This window comes from Balearica regulorum, chromosome 4 (assembly GCF_011004875.1).
Source record: "Balearica regulorum gibbericeps isolate bBalReg1 chromosome 4, bBalReg1.pri, whole genome shotgun sequence".
Classification (NCBI taxonomy): domain Eukaryota; kingdom Metazoa; phylum Chordata; class Aves; order Gruiformes; family Gruidae; genus Balearica; species Balearica regulorum.
Genome location: NC_046187.1, coordinates 70,290,964 through 70,311,064, shown reverse-complemented (window position 1 = coordinate 70,311,064; position 20,101 = coordinate 70,290,964). Strand labels below are relative to the sequence as shown.

Sequence of the window (20,101 nt, the reverse complement as noted above, 5' to 3'; positions counted from 1 at the left end):
AACAATAGATTATGCAGTAACAGGATCACAGGATATGATAGGAAAAAACCCCTTTATCAGGAGCTTTCTGTTGTGGCTAAAAGACATTTATTCCTAGTTTGTAAATGCTTCAGCCATCTGAGACAGCTGTAGAAACACTGATGTTTTCCTTACAGAAAAATCACAGTTTCAAAGTAACAGAAGATTTTTGTTCTAAAAAGCTGTAACTTGCCTTCTGTTTTTGAAATCCTGCCATCATTATGTTTTATTGAAGAGAGCGGCAATTACTGTAATGTCACTCCATCTCTTGACAGCCCAGATTGCGCAGTATTTTTGCCTGCTTTTCACTGTTCCCTGGGACTGTCCATTCCCCCATGCCAACAGGATGCGAGGGCAGGAGGTCGGACACGGTGGGAGGCAGCCGCAGCAAGGCTCGCTCCAGGGAGCCCTCTGCTCCCCTGCCCCACACACCAGTGTCTCTGCACGGGGCAGGGTCTGGTCTCTACATGAAGTCAACATTTTGACAATTGTAGGGTTTTATGGCTGCTCAAACAACAAAAATCCCTCAACCCTCCTCCCCAAAAACCCCCAAAGAGGCAGATTGTGTTGACAGCCTTTCTGGTACCAAATGACAAGAACATACAGGCTTTTTCTTATAGCTATGATTTCACTTTCAGATACTAAAAAAAAACCCAAACCCACGTATTCTTGTAGAGGCATCTTGAAAGGTCTTACTGAAGAGTATTGAGCAGACTTTCAAGGGATACCAATCATCACTTACTTACATCATCCAATAGGTTTTCTTACACTTGTTTTCTCACCGGGATGTTGCTGAGGTTTTGGGGCCTCTTAAATTAGCAGGTTGCCTGCTCATGGGTTCAGTCCAAGGCAGATTTGAAGTGGAATTGAGTGTATCTTTAAAAACTGACCCATACTTTTAAATGCTTAAAGTACTGTTTTCCTGCCTTTTGACATTATTGAAGTGAGCCAAGTCCAAATTGCTTGAAGTTCCTTACAAGACATAAATCACAACAAATCATTGGAGATTTTTTTTTCTCATGCCTGTGTTTCTCACATTTCACCCAATGTTGATTTTCCAAGGGAAAAAAAAAAAAATCTTAAAACATGCATAATAACTTTTCTAGACACATCCTAAAAATAATAAATATGGCCTGTCATTGTCATGACTTTTCTCCTTCAACACACTGAGGATTATCTGATGGTTAACGTCCCAATCTTGTAAACAACTATATTTGGATACCTGACTGCTGGGACTACTTGATTATTTTCTTTTTTTCTTCTCTATTTTCTTTTTTGTGATAGCCAGTGCTAAGAAGATTACAGGAAGATAAGGGAATCCTTGTGACTACGTTTGTGAAGACTGTTTCTATGGTACTGAAGTTACCCTTGATAGAGTGGGAATTTATTGGGAATTATTGAGAACAAGGAACATTGCATGGCTAATTGGTCTTAAAGCTAGAAGGCACTTTGTGAAACATTGAGGATGTGAGTTTCAAATAGGGAGATTTATACAAATTTGCCTTCTACTACTTTGTGTTAGAAGACGATTAGTTTAAGAAGTTTATTGGGTGCAAAGTATGACGTGCAGTTACTGTGAACCACAGATTTCCTATTAATGATGTGGCCTCAGTTTCCATGCAAGAAACTCCTTAGTAATCAATGGATTTACTTTGGACATACTGTGTTTGAGGTGACTTAAATGCTGTTCCTTTTAATTCTATAAAATAGAATTTGCATTTAAGTAGTGTCATTAAAGACTCATGGGAAAGAAATTCACTGAATCACTAAGGTCTATGTTGCAGTTGAAGTAGTTTACAGAATGCATACGGCCAAACTCAGAACTGGGCGGGGTGGGGGGGGGGGGAGGGCAGGGGGTAGAATGCCATTTTAAAATGCAGCATTGTGGAAATTAAGAATTCAAATAAGAAAAAATTCTTTTGAGCCCTTCAGCTTTAGAGAGAGTTTGTCTTCAAGAGGAACTTTTGTGCTGTCTGATGTATCTGTGAGAGATGGCCCCTTCCTTAGTGCCTATGGGGTTACCACCAGAAGACAAGTCCTTACCAATCTCTCCCACAGCCTAAGGACAACCCTGTTATCTCACTTTCTCATCTGCCGTAGGGCATAAAGTGCTTATTTTCTTGTCTGTCTTGTGATGACTATTTCTCATCTGTGTTTGCTGATCAGCTTGCTAACATCTTCAGGACATTTCTGTGGAAGAAATACTCTGCAGTGTTGCTAGAACCGAGCACCCTCCTTACACAGACTGCAGAGGGGTCACACTGCATCTTAGGGCAGGCAGAGGCTGTAAGCTAAAGTGTTCCTCAATGTCATGTGGGCATTAAAATTTATCAAACCAGAGGCAGTAAAGCCACCAAATCCTGGAAGCGCTCACTGCACGCATACAAATCAGTGGTACTATGCACGGATTACACTGCATGCACCAGAGCAGCCAAGAGCTGTGCTTTTACAGCAAACTTCTGGATTGTTCCCTCTAGCGATCATGTTTTACAGGTCATGATACAAATTGAGTAGCTCTAAGACCGCAATAGCTGAAAGCAATTGAGCTGTGGAGAACAGGAGCTATGGTTTAATTTTTCAAGGCCGACTAAGCCCTTTAATATTGCCAGAAAAAAATCACTACTACTAACTACTCCAAACCCCACTCCTGGCAGCTCCCAACAAGCAGAATGAAAAAAGGCAGGTAGGAGCAGGCTGCTGCTGTCAGAAGAGCTCATCCAGTAGGCAAGTCCTTCCCTGCCCATACCCAAAGGTATACAAGAAAGAGACCAGTTGGAAGTGAGATTTTAGGCTAAAAAATTTGTCCTTAAAAGGTTGGGCTGTGAATTTGGCACTCCTGGTTTAGGCTGGAGTTCTCATGCATATTCTAGCTGGTCATGCAGTGTAAATGCTGAATAAATACAATTTTCTCTGGTTGAACCTGTTACTTTGGGTATCACCCTATCAGGATGACTGAGGATGATAAAACAGGACAGAAGACCACATTAAACCTGGCCAGATCAAACCAAATATTCTTCACCAAAATTAAAGATGCTTAATGAGTTACATACTCTATGATGCACAACAACATAAGCTACGAGCTCATACAGAGTGATGAACTTGCATGTAGCATGCTTCACAAACACCTCTTACAGAGAACATTTGTGCATCCAACTGTTATAATTCAATTATAAGAAAAGATGCTCTAAAACCCAGCTGGACTAAAGATGAAGAAATATTGTTGCCTTAATTGATGTTCTTCCATTAGTAGCATTCTTCTGTGGCCTCAGTTTTCCAATTTCTTGGACAGAGAAGAAAATAAATACATGAACTTGTCAAAATTGAAACATGTTTACTTGTCTGTATGCAAGTTAGCACTAGTTCAACCGGAATTTTTGTTAAAAACTGAAGCCTGCTTTAAGCTCTCGGAGGGCACTTCTAATCAGTATAAATTTTAATCAACACAAACCGCCTCACTTTGCACTCTTGATTTGAAGGTGGCTTGTATCGAGCTAAATTAAGATGACAGAACCCAGTTTTAAATCAATGTTGGGTCTGTGCATGATTTTAGACCATTTTAACAAAAGGGCTTAAATTGTGACAAATGGCAACATGCTCGGTGTGCTCCAGTTCCCTGCTTTGGGTTATTCCCCCACAGCTGAATGCCAGTGACAGCGTCTCCTGGGCATAAATGGGAAGGGGATGGACCGCACCGAAGCTCCAGTTACGATACTGCCGTATTTCAGCATTTACTCGGGGAAGAAGCCTCCATCCACCACCGATGCGTCACGCAGGGGCAGGAAGCCCACGTCTGAACCGCCAGCATCTGCCTCGCGTGGGGACACTTGGGCTCACCTGCCCCTCTCCGGGTGGGGGGGGGGGGAAGCTGAGCCGCCCGGAGCCCCCTGCCCGGGGGCTGCCGCACACACCTGCCCCATCCCCGGGGGCTGCCGCACCCCGACCCCTCCCGGAGGGGGCTACAAAGCCGCCCCACGCACACACCCCACAACCCCACACCCCCCCCGCCTTTGTTCCGCTCGCTCCGCCTCACCCCCGTCCCCTCCCCGCGGGGCGGGGGCTGGCAGCCCGGGGGCGGTGGGACGGGGCGGGCGGGAGGTGCCGGCCCGCCCGGTCCCGCCTCTCCCCGCCCCCGGCGCGGTGCTGGCTGCGCTCCGCGGCGCTGCGCTGCGCGGCCGGAGCTGCGCCCGCCCTCGGTGCTGCGCGGAGCCCGCTTTGTGCCGGCAGCGGCGGCAGGACGGCCGGAAAGGTAAGGACGGCTCCCGCGGCCCCCGCTGGGTCTCCCCGAGCTCCAGGCAGCATCTCTCTCACCGGAGCTCCGCGGGCGGGGAGGGAAAAGAGGAGGAAAAGAGGGAGGGGAAGGGCTGGATTCAGAAAGGGGCTTTTTCTGCCGAGGGTCCGCTGCTGCTCCAGGCAGCCCCGTGCTAGGAAAGCTGTGGGCATACTGGAAAAAAAGCCTAAACCAAAAAAAAAAAAAAAAAAAAAAAGGTTTGCTCGTTTTCTTGGCCGGGAGAAGCACATGGAAGAAGCTGTGAGGGAGCCCGAGCATCAGGCGGCGGCAGCTCCGGCGGCTGCCGTCCCCCTCCGCTCCCCGCCGGGCCCCGGCATCGCTGCGCGGTGCGGCCGGTGGCCGGACTCCGAAAGAGCAAAAATCCGGCTGAGCTCCTCCGGAGTGCAACCCCTCTGTGTGCCACCCGACACTCGCATCTCTTCCCGGGGAAAGGCAACAGCCTGGCAGCCGGGGGAGGCCGGGCTGCTGCTTCTTTGTACCGCTGAGAGTTTCATTATTTTCTGCCTTGTAGGGTGGGAAGAGGTGGTCTTTCTCCAGACTTTGCCATTTGAACCCGTTTCATCATAGCGGAGAGATTGCATCATGTTACAGTCCTGGATTCAGTAAGGGCAAAGGCGAAAAGAACCATCCTTCCAGATCTGTCCCATTGGCTTCCCCATCCGACCCCCTCCTTTTTATTTCCTGTTTAACAGAGAGGTTAAAACTAAAAAGCAGCCTGCGATTGGTAGGCGACGGTTCAGTTCACAGCGACGTATTTTGATTTCTTCCACTGAGGGTTTTTTTGGGAACTCAATTTTAACTTTGTCGGTTCTGCGCGCGTTATGTGTCTTGCGGGGGGGGGCGGGGGGGAAGAAAAAACTTGCCAAAGATTTAGCCGGTAGGAAAATAATAGACGGCAAAAGAGCCAGATAAAGAGCCAAAAGCAGATGTCGCTTTATGAACTACAAGCTCTGGAGTCAGAGGAGGTGAATGGATTCAGGCAGGCATCCCTCAGAAACCAAGGCGTTCGCTTGCCCAGAAAAGCAATGTAGATGAATGAATGCACGCTTCTGAACGGCGAGACAAGCGAGATGTCAGGAACAGAGAAGTATTGAGTTAATCTCTCCTCTGGATCCTATACGATCAGTTTGATGCAAACACTTGGTGTGTCTGTGCCTGTTTTATTTATCACACCTTTGTGATGACTGATCTTTTCAGCTGAGATTTGACTAGAAAATAATACATTGCAAAGCCAGAAAGATCTAATTAATTATTGTGCTGCAGTCCCGGGCTTTCTAAGCCGACGGATTCTGCTGTTCTTTGTGCAGTTCTTTGTTTTGTTCCATAGGGAAAAAAATGTCACAGCATGGCTTGGTTCGGCTCTCGGAGGTATTTTCCGTATCTGTAGTATCTCGCCCTCGCAGGTGCTCTGTCGCTGCTTGCTCCAAGTGTTACAGGACCACTTTTTCCTTTTCTGAAAATAGCAGTATTATGAAGTTCTTTTTCTCTGCTTCTCTGGGAAGGGTCGGTGCAGGGGGACAAGGGAACAGCTTGGCAGCCAGATGGATCCATCCATCAGCGCTCTCCTATATGGGCACTTGGTGCCCTTCAGTCATCCCTTATGCCTCCTGGTGGTTTCCATAGGAAGAGCTGCACAATTACTTTCTCCTTTTGAACAATTCCTTTTTCCTTTTGGAACTGGGTGGAACAGGAGCCAATCCTGCATTAGAGCTGAAGGGAGAGCAGTCCTGTCTTTCTGCGGCTATAGGGCACCCAATGGGTTTAAGAAGAATTTGAAATGGATTCTGAAAAGAAGCATCTACTGTTTTCTTTGTGTCTGGCTACCCACTGGTCACGGTGACAAGCCTGTGCACGGAACAATGAGCAGATACTCACTGGCTTTGGTAATATATGGCAATATATTGCCCAGGAAATATGTCAGCAAAATTCAAAGTGTTCCTGGGTCTAAGGTAGATTTTTAGATCAAGGAATTTGGAAGATCTGTGGGGTTAAAGTTGCAGTGTTTCTTGAAGCAGTGGCAAAAAGGAGGGGTAAAATGCAAAGACACAGGTCAGCCATTTACAATATTTTAAAATCTTACAACCTTAGCGGAGAGGTTTTTCATTTTCATCTCCTGAAGCTCTCTTGCCGTGCTGCTCACTGCAGACTTCCTTGAGACATTGCCCCAGGACAAAGAGCCAGCGGTTCAAGGCTGGTTTATGCAATCTGGAGTCGACTGATTTAATTTCCGGCCATTTTCAAAAGTTTCGTATCTGATACGTCCGTCAATGGGAGTATGGTATCCAGGAGCCCGTCTGGTTAATTGCATTGTTCAAAGCTGTGCTCTTTGTTTTGCAAGGAGGGGGCGAGGAGGAGGAATGGATGGTTTTATATTCATTTGCAAGAGATCTCTTGCTGAAGTGGGAGGGTGGGATGCAAGGACTTGCACTTCCAAACTCTCATAGTTTAGTTCACTCTATATTATTACGGTTTTAATCACACTAAAGCCTACTGTGTCAACTTTTCAAAAAATTCATGCATCACCTCCAGTTACGCAATTCAACTTGTTTTACATGTGAATGACACCCAGCTACTGGTATGACCCTGAATTTCCTCTGATTCATCAGTTTATTGACAAATACAGTGTTTCATCTGGCACAGGAACTCTCTGTCTGGGCTGGGCAGGTGAGTGTGTTACATACCCGGTAGATATTATTCCAGTATATATACATATCCAGTAGATATTAATGGATATAAATAACATAAAATGTTCTTAGGCTCCCAGTTCAACTCTTACACCCAAACCCAACAAAATAATAGAAAAATGGAAGTCAACCACAGCACAGACTTATTGTGAACTCTGAACCAGGACTGAAAAAAACAACTCTTGAATGTACTCCTTCCTTTTCTATGTCTCTCAAGGTTATGTATTGAAATTTAGGAGGAATTAGCTTTTCTGCTGTGAAGCATCCTAAGCTGGCCTTAGAGCAAATATAAGTTTTTTAACATCATACCAGATGTCTTTTTGGGGAGTGTCTGTGTAAAGCAATACCGAGAATAGTCTGTCAACACTGTGAGCAGGTAGGAAAACATGTAGCTGCAATCACATGGGGGTGACCCTGTGTAAGGTGTGCAGGTGTTTGGACTGCACTCACCCATCTACGTATACATTAAGGTCTTGTATTTGTATTGTATATGCAGCAGTACTGTAAAATACTATGTATAGCTAAATGGCTGCTACTATCTGATTAAAAGTTAACTCTTCACTGTTTGGGTCATGAAACACATGCTGATGCTAGTAGTGCTAATGAATAGTATTGCAGGAACAAAATTGGGGTTTGTGGAAAGAGGAGATATCTCATAGCAGGTAACAAATGAACCTTTTGGGACACAAGCCCTATTTTCCAGAGATGTGGTAAGAAATTAAATCCTGAATGGCAGAAAAATAGAGTTGTCTGCCATCTGTTATCTCTACACCACCTTGACAGAAAGTCAGTCATGACATTCGGCGCGTAGTCACTGAGCACCCTTAACACATAGCAATGTCCAAATGAGCTGATGGTGATCACCTCTCTCAGAGTTTTGTACAGATACTGCTCCTTACATGTAGTGGTATCTTAAAAGTTGGTGGTGTATGTTTGGCAGTAAAACAAGCAGAACTGCATAGGACTGTCTTCTTTAAATCTTTTTCCTAATCTGAAAAAGAAATAAACATTTTAAAAAAATAATCAGTGCATTATTCCTTTCATGGCGACATAGTGGTGGGATATTTTGACTATCTGGGGGATTTCTGCTGCCAGCATCTCTCTGTCATCATGTATTTTTGAGCTGAGTGCTAAAGGCTGTCTTTCTCTAGTACAGATGTTGGTAATGTCCTTATTGTGCCAAAATCTTTATGAGTACAAAATGCTGAATAAAAATATTTCCATCCATTAATAAGTGCCAGAAAAGAGTACACAAGTGGTTTCAAATTTAATCAGTAATGTAGCTGATGTCTCAAAGATAACAGCATTTTACCCCCAAGAAATACAGCACTTTGTGTATGTGAGGTAATTGCTATGAGTTACACTAAATATATATTATTCATTAGGGGACTGTCATTATATCATGTTTGTGAATTCCCCAAAGTCTCTTATCACTGTCCTAATCACATCTAAACATTTATGGAAAACAAGCTTTTGGTCTCCTACTTGACTGACTGATGTTCTGGCTCACTGAATTTATCCAGAGCTCATAGCCACTTTTAATGAGCACGCTTGCTTGGTTCATCTAAAGTGACGAACTTTGGGAAAGGAGCTTAATTCATGTAGTTACATTATCAGAGACAGCGCTCCTTCACAGAGAATGTGTAGTAGTGGGTTATCTCAGTTTTGCAGAGAAGCAAATAGTAAAAGCTCTTTATTATGCCACTTTCATGCTACACTACTATGCACTGTCTTCAAATCTATGAAGTCTCAATGTTTGGCCAGTCGCTGTGGGTGGATTTTTTTTGTCCATTAAAGTATGTTTAAGTATCTCTTTGAAACTTCTGTGGTCTCTCATCGGTTACACGTGCTTACGGCATTCCTGTTCAAAACTGGAAGAGAAGGCAAGGTAAGGAGGGAATTTCCCTGCTATTAGCAATTAGCTGATCCGGAATTTATTTTGCTGTACCGTTTCTTACCAGGAGCAGCTGCAAACAGAAAATTACAGTGTGACCTTCACAGCATTTCCTAGAGCAGTCATCAATCAGATCTGGCAGGAGCTTTATCGCATCTATCAGTGTGGCTCACCAGCCACATGCTGTCTAGTCTGGGGGGGAAAACAAACAAACAATGGGAGCTACTGTAGGTTTTGTTTAAAATAAAACAACCAGGACTGAGGTTTTCCCATCTGCGCCAGCTTTGTAGGCAGATTTAAATTTTTACCGTGTGCTGTTGGGCTGATTAATAAAATATGATGATTGTAAAGCAGTGGAAGAGACTTCCACTATGTCTCAATGGCATTGGGAAATCGTTCCCGAGCCGTTGCAGCTCCAGCCTTTTGCTGTCAATACTCTCCAGTCTCTTCCTAATCCCGAGCGTTATTTTTACTAAGGAGTTCATGCAGTTAGGTTATTTTAGGTGTTTTCTGCACACATAAATGTTAGCGAATAAAGAAGTACTTTTAGACTGCTCTGATTCTTACATGAAATAATGTAGCTTTCTCAGGTTAAGCAGTTTGCTGTCTTTCTGTGGGAATGTATGTGCCTTCACAGGCTATTCTAGGGCTCTTTCGGAGGCAAGTTTATAGTATAGTGGTCAATGTCAGCTGATCAGCTGCAACAGCCCACTTTTAAGTGTGCAAAACATTATTAACACCCTGCAAGCGTTTTGTTTGTTTGTTTTGTGTTTGGTTGGTTGGTTTTCCCTACTGACCTTGGTCTGGTTTTGGAGTTGTACTGAAATTTAAAACATTTTGTGTTTTTAGATTTTTTTTTTTCCCCACGGTTACACCAAGTTCACTGCCTTTTTTAAATTCCTTTGTTTTCCTTTTCTTACCTGCTGCAACAAGTACAACATTCTTGCCTTGCTTTTCAGGTCTCAGTACAGTAACAGGTTGTCACTTGATGCTTGGCTTCCTTGCAGCAAAGTCCTAGCTAACAGGTGGACGGGAGAGCAAAAAGCAACGGGGACAGACGGAATTGCTAGTGTGTAGTTCTAACTTCCTTCACGGGCATATGTTTGTGTGCGTATGTGATACATACAGATATATATGTAGATGTATATAGATAGATAGTGTGTATATGTATCGGTGATATGTATTAGAGCTGCCTTTGTCACACAGGTTTTCAGAGGAAAATGGCTAATTGTTAAATAAATAAATATCTATATTTCCTGTTATACTATCAAGTAAAAGGTTAAGACCCTGAGCTTCTGACTAGTGATGCTAATGGCCAGGAGCAGGGTATGATCTATATTTTTTGTGGGTTTTAAGCAGCTAATTCTTGGCAGAAGCTACCTTGGTACCAGATTTGGACAAGGAAGCTTGAAATGCTATAAGAAAGGTGCAATAGCAGGTGTGAGGAAAATGCTCATAAAACATGAAATATGTTTAGCAAAATAGTTACCTACTCTGTCAGGAAAAAGAAAATCACATGAATTGGCTAGCTGGCTATGGAAAGAATGACTTCAGGGCTTTCCTCTGTGTGTGCCATGTCAGTTTGACAGATTTTATGGCCCCAGCTGCTGAACTGGCACCAGGCAGGGCAGCGGCCGCAGCTCTCAGCCCCTGCCCTGGAGACCAGCAAACCTGAGCAGAAAGGAGCCTGTCCAGAACGATGCTGTGCATCATCCGTCTTCAAACACCGGGGCTCTCCCTGAGGATTTTGGCAGCCGAGGGGAAGGGTTTGACAGACAGACATCCTTGGGTGGTTTCAGACAGTGCTGTCAGCCAACGCGCTGCTTGTCCTCACTGTTGAGCCAGCTTCAGCTCCTGGGTCCCAGCCTGGCATCTCTGCCCAAGCAGAGGATGGGGCTGGGAGAGGCTGAAACACTGGACCGTGAGCTCCAGCAGCCAGGCACCAACGGTCGCTCGGCGGAGGGGTTTTAAGAGGCCAAAGTCATGAGTGGTCCCATTCCAGCAGGAGGATGAGGAGGAGAGGGGAAGCTGCCAGTAGGAACCGGCCTTGGGAGACGAGTCCTGTGTTGTTGTTGGGGGGCTCCTGCTTGCTGAGCACGCAGCAAACCCCCTGGCTGCCTGCTGCTGGCGTAGACCAAACGAAAAGATACCGTTTCAGCCCTGCAAGCAGGGTGGGCCGCAATGAGGAAACGATAAAATGGCAGGAGTTGAAAATAAGCTAGATAATGTAAAAGGCAAAGCCGTTAGATAAGGAGAAGTAGGGCTGCTGAGTGTCACCGGGGCGGCGGTGGCCGGGAGCTGAGCTGCAGAGGGGCCGCTCTTTGATGCTGTTCTGCCACTGGAGCTTAGCGTAGATCAAACCAAAAGAAATTGCCCTGTGTGGAGAGTGGGATTTATTCTTGTAAGCCAAATCTGTGCTAGGGAATAGAGTGAAATACTTACTGGATATTGTCACTGGCTGTAGGAGATAGAGACAGGGGAAAAATACCTGAAAATGTTAGGAGCTAACTGATTTTCAACTGTGTTAACGCACAATGTTATCAAAAAATACCCTTTGGAAAATGAAAAGATTCACTTCTTGGAGGAGAGGGAAAAAGATGTTCAGGCTGAGGAGCTTCTGTGAGTATACAGAGCTCTTCTCCTCGCCTGATCCCTCTATCTGCACCATGTGTTTGCCATTTGGACCATGAAAAGCTGCTAGTCTCCTTGGACAGGGGATGATGGGTGGATGGTGGGTCGTGCAGGAATAACCAGGAGAGCTGAAAGGAGATAGAGACTAGGTCAGGCCACGGCATTTTGTTTTGAGCTTAACAGGAATGAAATCCACCCTGAAGAGTCTTGGGGAAAATTCTGGACGAGGGCCAGCATGAATAATGCTGAGTGCAGATGGGTAGGATCCCACCTGCTTACAAAACCAATTCTATTTCCAAGGTTAGTTAGTTCTGCTGAAAAAAGGGATATTTAACAAGTAAGGTCTCATTTAGAAGAAAAAAAAACCACAACAAAACAGTTAGAGACCTTAAAAAAAGAAAACCCACCAAAAAAACCTAAAAGTCTCTCACTTCAGAAATTAACGAAAACAAGCCCCCAAACATGCAGACAGCTGAAAGCACATACCAAAAACCTCAGATAAACAAAACAAGTGTCCTCTGGGGAAAGGAAGAGTTGTTCCCTCTCTGGGAAAGTTTGTCTGTCCCACTGGCTTTTGAACTTTTCATCTTCTCTGGGACTTTCTGCTGTCCTTGGTTCACTTTTGCAGCTTCTTGGTCTGTCCTGCACTTCTTTCCCGGGAGCTCAAAGAAGTGTTTATGCAAGCGCTCAGCTTTAAATAAATGAATCGTCTTATTTGGTGCCGGTGAGATTAGTGCTTTGGGTTGTGCGCGTGCTTACGCTGCTCTGCTGAACGGGAGCCCCCACGGGCAGGAGTCAGCTCAGGGGGTGTAAGTGTGCCCACCTCACATCAACCTTTCTGACCCCAAAAGGAGCCTTCCCACCGACCTCCACTGCTGCGGCTTGGGGCCACCAAGACACCTTGTGACAGCCACGTCCTGAGCCTGATCCTGGAGCTGATCTGGATCAAACCGTATCCAAGAAGCCAAAAAGACGCAACAGTTAATTTTAACCTGACTCAAGTCCCAATTAGGCTCTTGGTGACTGCTGTTCCCGTCTGTCTGTCTGCAATGACTGAGCCTCACAGCATCTCCACGCTGCAATTTCCCTCACATCCCTTTGGATCTTCTTTATTATTGTTTACAAAATGCCGAGCCTATATTTTGCATATGTGGAAAATCTTGCTGAGAGCTGTCACCCCTCTGACCTCATCTTCTCCAGATCTCTCATTTTTCCTTCTCTTGCTTATGGTCCAGCTATGTAACTTTTAAAAAGTAATTTGAGTGTTAAAAATACGCTATACTGAAGGCTTCCCTGTAAACAGTAGCTCTCTGTACAACATCAGGGCAATTACAGGTATGTGCAGAAGGTCCATGCGACTGTCTCCCCTAAAGAAACAACTGAAGTATTGATTAAATTACAAGGAAAGCAAAAGCTGTCTTGAAGAGGTATGATGTTTGGGGATTTTTAGACTTCTTCAACCCTTTTCAACTCCTTCAACTTCTTTTTCCCTGCCACAGTAATATCTTTTTAAGCATTATGGGACTGGCTCTGCTGTGCTTGCACTTGGGGATTCAATTCTGGTTTATGGTCAGTACATCTACAGCCTCCAAGATCTAAGTGTGAACTCAGATTGCCCTGAAGTTTATTGTACTTTATGAGAGCAAAGGGTGAAATCAGTCTTTGAGACTCGGGGTCATTTGGGCTAGGTTTTCTGGCATACCAGCCCTTGCAAAAAACCAGCTGTTCTGGGGTTGTCATTCTGCCAGCTTTAAAGAAAAACAACCAAATAAAGAAAAAATACTCTGCCAAATAGGGATCAAACCTTAGCTTGGTTTGAGTGTGCTTTAAGTAGTCTCAGTCTTTGCATTTACTCTAGTTAAGTTCTTTCCCTTCAGGGAGGTGACTTGGAAGCAGTAGTTATGAAAGAGTCCAGCCCTTTCCCCGTACATCACTGTAGGCAAGGGCTGCTTCCTACTGAGGTATAAGTGCTTTCCTCTGTGAGTCAGGATCCAGACAACACAGAGCTAGATCTAAATGTAAATATCTGAAAGATACATGAAATGAAGGTGCACAGCTTTCCTAGGTGTGACTGCAGAGCTGTTCTTGGCCAAGAGGCATCACCTGGATGGTCCAGTCACCTGGCTGAGCCAGGACCAAAGATGCCCAGAGACAACATAGCAGGAATGTTCCCTTGCTTGAGCTCTCTCTCTATATATATATGTATGAGCCAAAGAAGTGTGTGCCCTTCTAGTAAGTTGTCATCAGTGACTTACAGGGCACTTGGTACCCTAGAGCACCTCTTCACATGTTAATAACTCATGAAAAATTAATGGCTTCCAGTAGGAACTGGAAATGGTGGATGCTTAGGGTGCAGAGGGAAGGAGAGAACTGACTTCGTCTCCCTGAATGCTTGAAACAAATGTGTAAGTTGTAAGGATTTTGGTACACCGGTCATCTGTCTCATCAGCCCTGCTAGTGCCTCAACACTTCCAAGATTTCAGTACAAAACCATAATCCAACTTCCATTCAGTGAAGTACGTAGAAGGGAGAGAAGCATGTAAGAATCCTATAGCATCTTTTCCCTTTTCTTTCTATAGTCACCCTCGTTTTATAAGCTTTCATCTTAACTCCTGCAACTCAAACGAGTTTAGGAACTCTCCTAAACTCTGGCATAAACAAGCATTTATATCTACTTTACCTGTGAAACAATTTTTGGAATAATGCTAGGTGTTATATCCATAAGACCATTTGTCACACCACTTTTGATCTGCAGTTTACAGGGGTTTGCCCACCTTCCCCTTCTGCCGCACAGTCTATGGAACAAACACCTCACCTGCTGTTTTACAGCCCTGTACTCCTTGCGTGAGCAGCGTCACGTAGTGCCATACTGTTTGCTATTACAATGACAGACTGCGCTCTTCTCCCAGTGAGCCAGCGGAGAAGGGCCGTGCAAGTTATCTCAGTGACGTGAGACGTGCTGGGACTCTCCACACATACGCGCACTTTTCTTTGCGTTCGCTAGGGTCAGCTATAGGGGGTCACGACCATCCCGGATCAGTTCACTTCATTGCAGTAGTCTGCCAAAATAATCCTTCCCCTATTCAGTTCAGCTGCACCCAGTGCAATGAAGCAACTAAAAGTATGTGTATAATTCTTGAAGGCTTTTGTGAGCTCTGGGAGGGGTGGAATGAAGCACGGCTCTGTGTGTACCTTAGCGCTTCACAGGGTGGTTTGGCTACAGTCAATAATAAAAAGCGTTTTTGCATAGTTCAGAAAGGCACAAAATAATATTGGGCAACCGTACCTGTGTGCTGGTAGAGTCTGTCAAGGTGTAACTACATGAAAGCAGACACAGGGTTTTTTCCTTGGATTAGAGAAATCATTATTAATGGCATAATTCTCCAAAATTGTAATTATTGGACATTTTCTGAGGTAAGCCTATCTAGGAAAATGTTAAATTCCTTCTGTCATTGTTTCTTAAAGTGAGAATTTCTTCCCAATGAGGTTTTTGTAAGGAGGAAACAGATACTCCGCATTCACCAGTGGAAGGTGTCCAAAGCAGAGGGGGAAGATACCATTTCAAACTGTTAAGAACAGAATGATAAAAGCCACCTGGAAAAAGAAATTGTTCAGTGGTTGCTGATTTCTCATGTAAAGTACATTTTCCTATGGAATTTTAAGTGATTATTTATGCTGTAGTAAACCAAATAGAGCATTTAATAATTTTATTCAATTTTTAATTTGGAGATACATTCAGAGTGATGACTCTTTCTTCCTGTGCTTAAGAAATACCATCTATGCCTACAATGACTTTTCCTCTGCCTGTAGGCAAGTGAATTTTTGTCATTGACTAATAAGAGAAAGATCAGGGACTTGGGACCGTAATAATAGGACTGCTGGGAAATACTGAACACCAGCAGAGAGTCCTTTCAGTGAGAATTTTCATTGTCTGCTGCCGTTATCTTGTTTTACATTCAGCTTGTCTGCTGGCTTGCGACTAGTAGTGAAAATTACTAGAATCTGGGCTTTTGAGGATACCAGTTTTTTCCTTTCTTTACCTGATGGCACCATGGAATTATGTCACTGAATTAAAATCCTGACGGTGGTAGACTGTGTGTCCTGGATGATTAAAAGCTTTGTCAGCATAAAGTTGCATGTTCTTTAATTTAAGGATCAGAGCGCTGCATCCCATCTGTTCCAAGTGTGAGGGCTAAGAAATGGCATTATTAAACTAGCTAAATGACTGTAAAATGTGTATTAAGACTTGCGAAGGGATTGATTTGGATAGGTTTGTATGGCCCTAGATTCTTTGTCTTCCCAGAGATTTTTTTCCTACCTTCTTCATATGTACTCCCATTTTCAGAATCTTTCAAGGGAGGAACTGTGTATTCTGTTAGGTGAGTAATAAATAATGTGTCACCACTCTTTTGCTCTATCATTATTGCAGGATTTTTGCTAAGATACTTGTTAGGTCAGATATTGCTATTAGTTCTCAGATTCAAATATTAACTTCTGAAGGGAAAATTTAAAATGGTGTATTGCTTGTGAGTGATAGCTGCTTTTCCAAACACATTTCCAAACGATCATTGATCGGCATCTACTCATACAGGGCACTTGACAGTGCAGGGTAAGCTCAATCTAACTGCACTGTCCAAAGATGACAATATTTCTGGTGGACTTGGAAAACATTAAACAGGTTTGTCTCCACAGTGAAACCACTACATTTGTAAATATCCTACCCCATAGTAATCATATTAATTATTATTTATGTTTATGCTTGTTCTTAAGCAAAAGCTTGCCCCATGCTGGAGGGTGTTTGGGCTCGGCATACATTCATGACTGAATGGCACCCTATCCTCTATCTAATTGTCTGCCATCCTTTTTTTTTTTTTTTTCCCCCTTACCTTACTCTGTATTTCATCGAGTACCTGCATCTGTTGTGAACTTTCACGTGAGAGGAAATTATCATGGAGTCAGTATCTTGACAAATTGCTTTAGAAGACAAATGGTGAGAAAGTCCTCCCTTGTAAGAAATGAGACCGAGGTGCTCCAGCATGGTGATTTTCAGAGTCTTGCCAATGGGAATTTGTTTGGGTCTGATTTCTTATCAAAAGACCATGGGTAGTAATTATATAGGGGCTTTCATTTCAGTTTATTTTCAATCACTGTCCTTCAAGGACAGAATGCAACCCAACATGTGCAACCAAAGGCAAAGTGAAGCAGAGGGCAACCAACTTGGTCATTGATCAAAGAGGAGAATGATTTCAAATAGTAACAAGATTTGTGAAATAAATGCATCAGTGCTTATCTGCATCAGGTGTAGAAAAGTAGTAATGGAATACGGAAAAGTAGTGATGGCATATATAACTGCATTATTCAGTGAATCTATGATTCTATGATTCAAATCTGTTATGTTTTTCACACCAGAGTTTTGAGGCTGGGAGAACCCGCGATGAAGCTGTGACAGGAGGATGGCATGGAAGCTGAAGTTAGAGTGAAATGAGAATGCATTTTTATGAAGTAATGTTATATTTACTGATCTTGAAGATTAGCATTTGGAAGTGTGCTTTCTAACTGAGGAGAAACTTTTAATCTGTTCACTTCTAAATTAGGACTCAACTACTGGTACTTGCAAGGCGCTAAGAGACGCACTCACTTGGCCCATCTGTATTGAAAAAATGGGACTATGAAGCTAAGTGTCATCATGTGCTCACAAGTCCTGCCCATCCCTGGTGCTTGTGACAGCAGCCTCCTGCATGCTGAGTGAGTCAGAGACCGAGCAGACTCGGTGTGAGCTCCGCTGTGGCTCCCTATGGTGCCAGTTAATGTGTACTTCTGAAAATGTTAAGTCTAGGTATTTCTCTTATATTTTCAGTAAAACTGGTTGAGCACAGATCAGAGATGGCATAAAAACGATAAGTAATAATAGCACTATTAAATATGCATGTGAAAATAACACATATCTGGATTTAAACAACTTTTTATTGTATTTAAATAGCTTTACTGTAATGAGAAGGCTCTTTTTCATTGTCGGTTCAGTAAACATGTGTCATATTTTCAAAGTAAATGCATGTGAAAGCTGATAGGCACTTAGAGTGGGATACCTCCTGCCAGACTCAAGCCACAAAGAGAGCAGGTCTATAGCTGAGCTCATTCCCTGTAGACGTCCTTTACAATCAGGGGATAGAAATCTGCTTCTCTAGGATGTAATTAACCTGATCTGTTCTAGATGTCTATTTTAGGAAGCCTAAATTTCTCCATTGACTGTGCATAGAACCTAGGGCAACTAGCTCAGATACAGATGTCTACATTGTAAGTATTTGCATTTACTCAGAGGAATGTCACCTCCAAAGCTCACGTGGTCTGCTTCCCTACTTCCACCTGTACGAAATGAGTAAATTTTCTGAAGTAAAAGAATTTTTTCAGGAGGTTTAAAACAAGATGATCATTCTTTGGATTTGCATAGATAGGTGCATTATTTGGACTCCTACTTTAGGTTTACTCAGTTCTTACAAAAAAGTCTGCCACAACATGTTTGTGTGGCTACTTCAGTGCTTTGAAAGCTCAAGGGACTCAGTGAAAACATCTTTGAACAGAGCCTGGAAATGCAGGAATGATGACCGAGAGAGATTCTTGGAAAATTAGTTTTATGATATAAAATTGTTAGCTGTGTATTTCTGAGAATTTCTGTATAATATTAGTTCTCTCTTTTATGAGAAATTTGCCATATTGGTCTCATACAAGGTCAATTGTATAGCAAATGTTGGTTCATTCAGCTCTGAGATTTTTATTTAGACTGCTGTGCTGAGTGCCTCACTAATTAAGATGTCTTGCATTTGGGTGACTGTGGTTCTTAATCATAAATAGACACCAAAAATAATTAGTTTTATTACCACTGTTTAAAAAAGAAAAAAAATAGTGCCGTCAAATCACAGGAAAACATGTTCTGAAGACAGAAAAAGTGAGAAAGGAGCTGGTTGTGTAGTGCCTTGGGAGTCATCACTTGGAGGTACATGCGAAACTACAGCTGGAATTAGGGAAAATTTTGTTGCTTGTGTGCTTAGAAAAGGTGCATGTTAGAGGCCATAATTTTTGGGAAGAGAAAGCATCTGGGTTTAGCCAATAATTTACTAATCCATTTAAACATGAATCCTACATCTGACTAATGTCAGAGATTTGGGATTTTGAAAGGAAGGCCAGGGAGAACCAGTGGCTTGAATTTATTGCCAAAACGTGATTTTTTTATAAGTATACTTCAGATTTAGACAGGAAGTATAGATATAGATAATTGAGAAATATGGCATTCTGTAGCAGAAATCCATATAGAAAGTATGTATTGCAAGCTGATCTCCTTAAAGGCTGTTTTTTAACCAAACTTTTATGTGTTTTGTTTTTTATTATATGCTACATTATATTACATATTAAATACATTATATATATATGTATCATTCTCAGGTAGTTTAGTAGAGCAATCATTTCCACAGAATTTAGTGAGGAGATTTACGTAGAGATGGCTGGAAACTGTAAACATGCATCAGTACTCAAATGACTCCAGTAGGAAGTGAACACCTATAAAAATAGGGGTTTGCCCATGAGACCCAATCAAGCAAAGTTCTTTACACATGTGTGTGTTTGCATCGAAGCCAATGGGAAAATTCAGAGAGTTAAATATGCCTATTAACGCACCAGAAGGTCAAATAAAACTGCAGACACAGAAGATGCAGAGCGCCTTGTGAAACTGCTTCGTCCTGGGGTTAACCTCACCCATCAGGCAGACAGTGTACATAACCCATGATCTGTATTTCTTTTCCTGTTGACGTGTGTTTACTGGTATCAACCGTTGTCTGACTTTTTGTTGCTGTTTAAGTCTTAAAAATAGTTCAAAGACTTAAAAATACTTTAAGCTGGTTTTATAAAGAATGTAGTTCTTCATTACTGCTTCAGGCTGAATAATTGCTATCTGGCTACATCTTGCCTAAATTACCTATTGTAGGTGACCTCCCAGAAGGATTCGTTATTGTTTGAAACGTGATGATTATTGCTGTATTGTTTTACCTAAATAATTTTTGTTGAAAGAAAGATGTAGGTTAAATATTATTAAGAGCTGGAGAGGTAGAGCATTTATTAGAAAGCCCTATTCATAAACACATCACATTCACTCAAGTGTAGACCACCACATGGTTGCTGTTTAGTTTAGGCAAGCGTGCACTTACATGTTCTTTACAAGGGCTTATGATACGCTGAGCAGCTGGAGTTTATGTTAACATTCTGTATTAACCACAGAAGCAAGATAGGAGCTAAATGAGGGCATCAAACCTTGGTAGATGTTTCAATGCTTTCCCTAAAACTGTATCCAGATCCCAGCAAAACACCACGAGTTGCTACAGATGTTGGCAGAAGACATCTGTAGTAAATATTCACACAACCCTTCTTACCTTACTTTCCAGAGAACTGCTGATATCTCTTATGGATAAAGATTTTAGATGCAACAAAATTTAAAGGACTGGGCAGGGATTAAGAATTTAAGTGCAAGGAACAACCTTCTGGAGATGCCTCCCTTTCACTATTGACCTTGATTTGGAAGAAACTGGTTTGTACCTGCAG

The 20,101-nt window shown here is 42.9% G+C and overlaps 1 protein-coding gene across 2 annotated transcripts in view; it reads left to right on the top strand.

The window, feature by feature from the left end:
* Positions 1-4,111: 4,111 nt before the first annotated feature.
* The window catches only part of AFAP1 (actin filament associated protein 1), a 119,491-nt gene continuing 103,501 nt past the window's right edge, over positions 4,112-20,101 (top strand). The window contains exon 1 of one of the 2 annotated variants that reach the window (XM_075752569.1): positions 4,112-4,264. The gene's annotated coding sequence lies outside the window, so the exon portion shown is untranslated. The remainder of the gene's footprint in view (positions 4,265-20,101) is intronic. The other variant, XM_075752571.1, reaches the window with a different exon arrangement.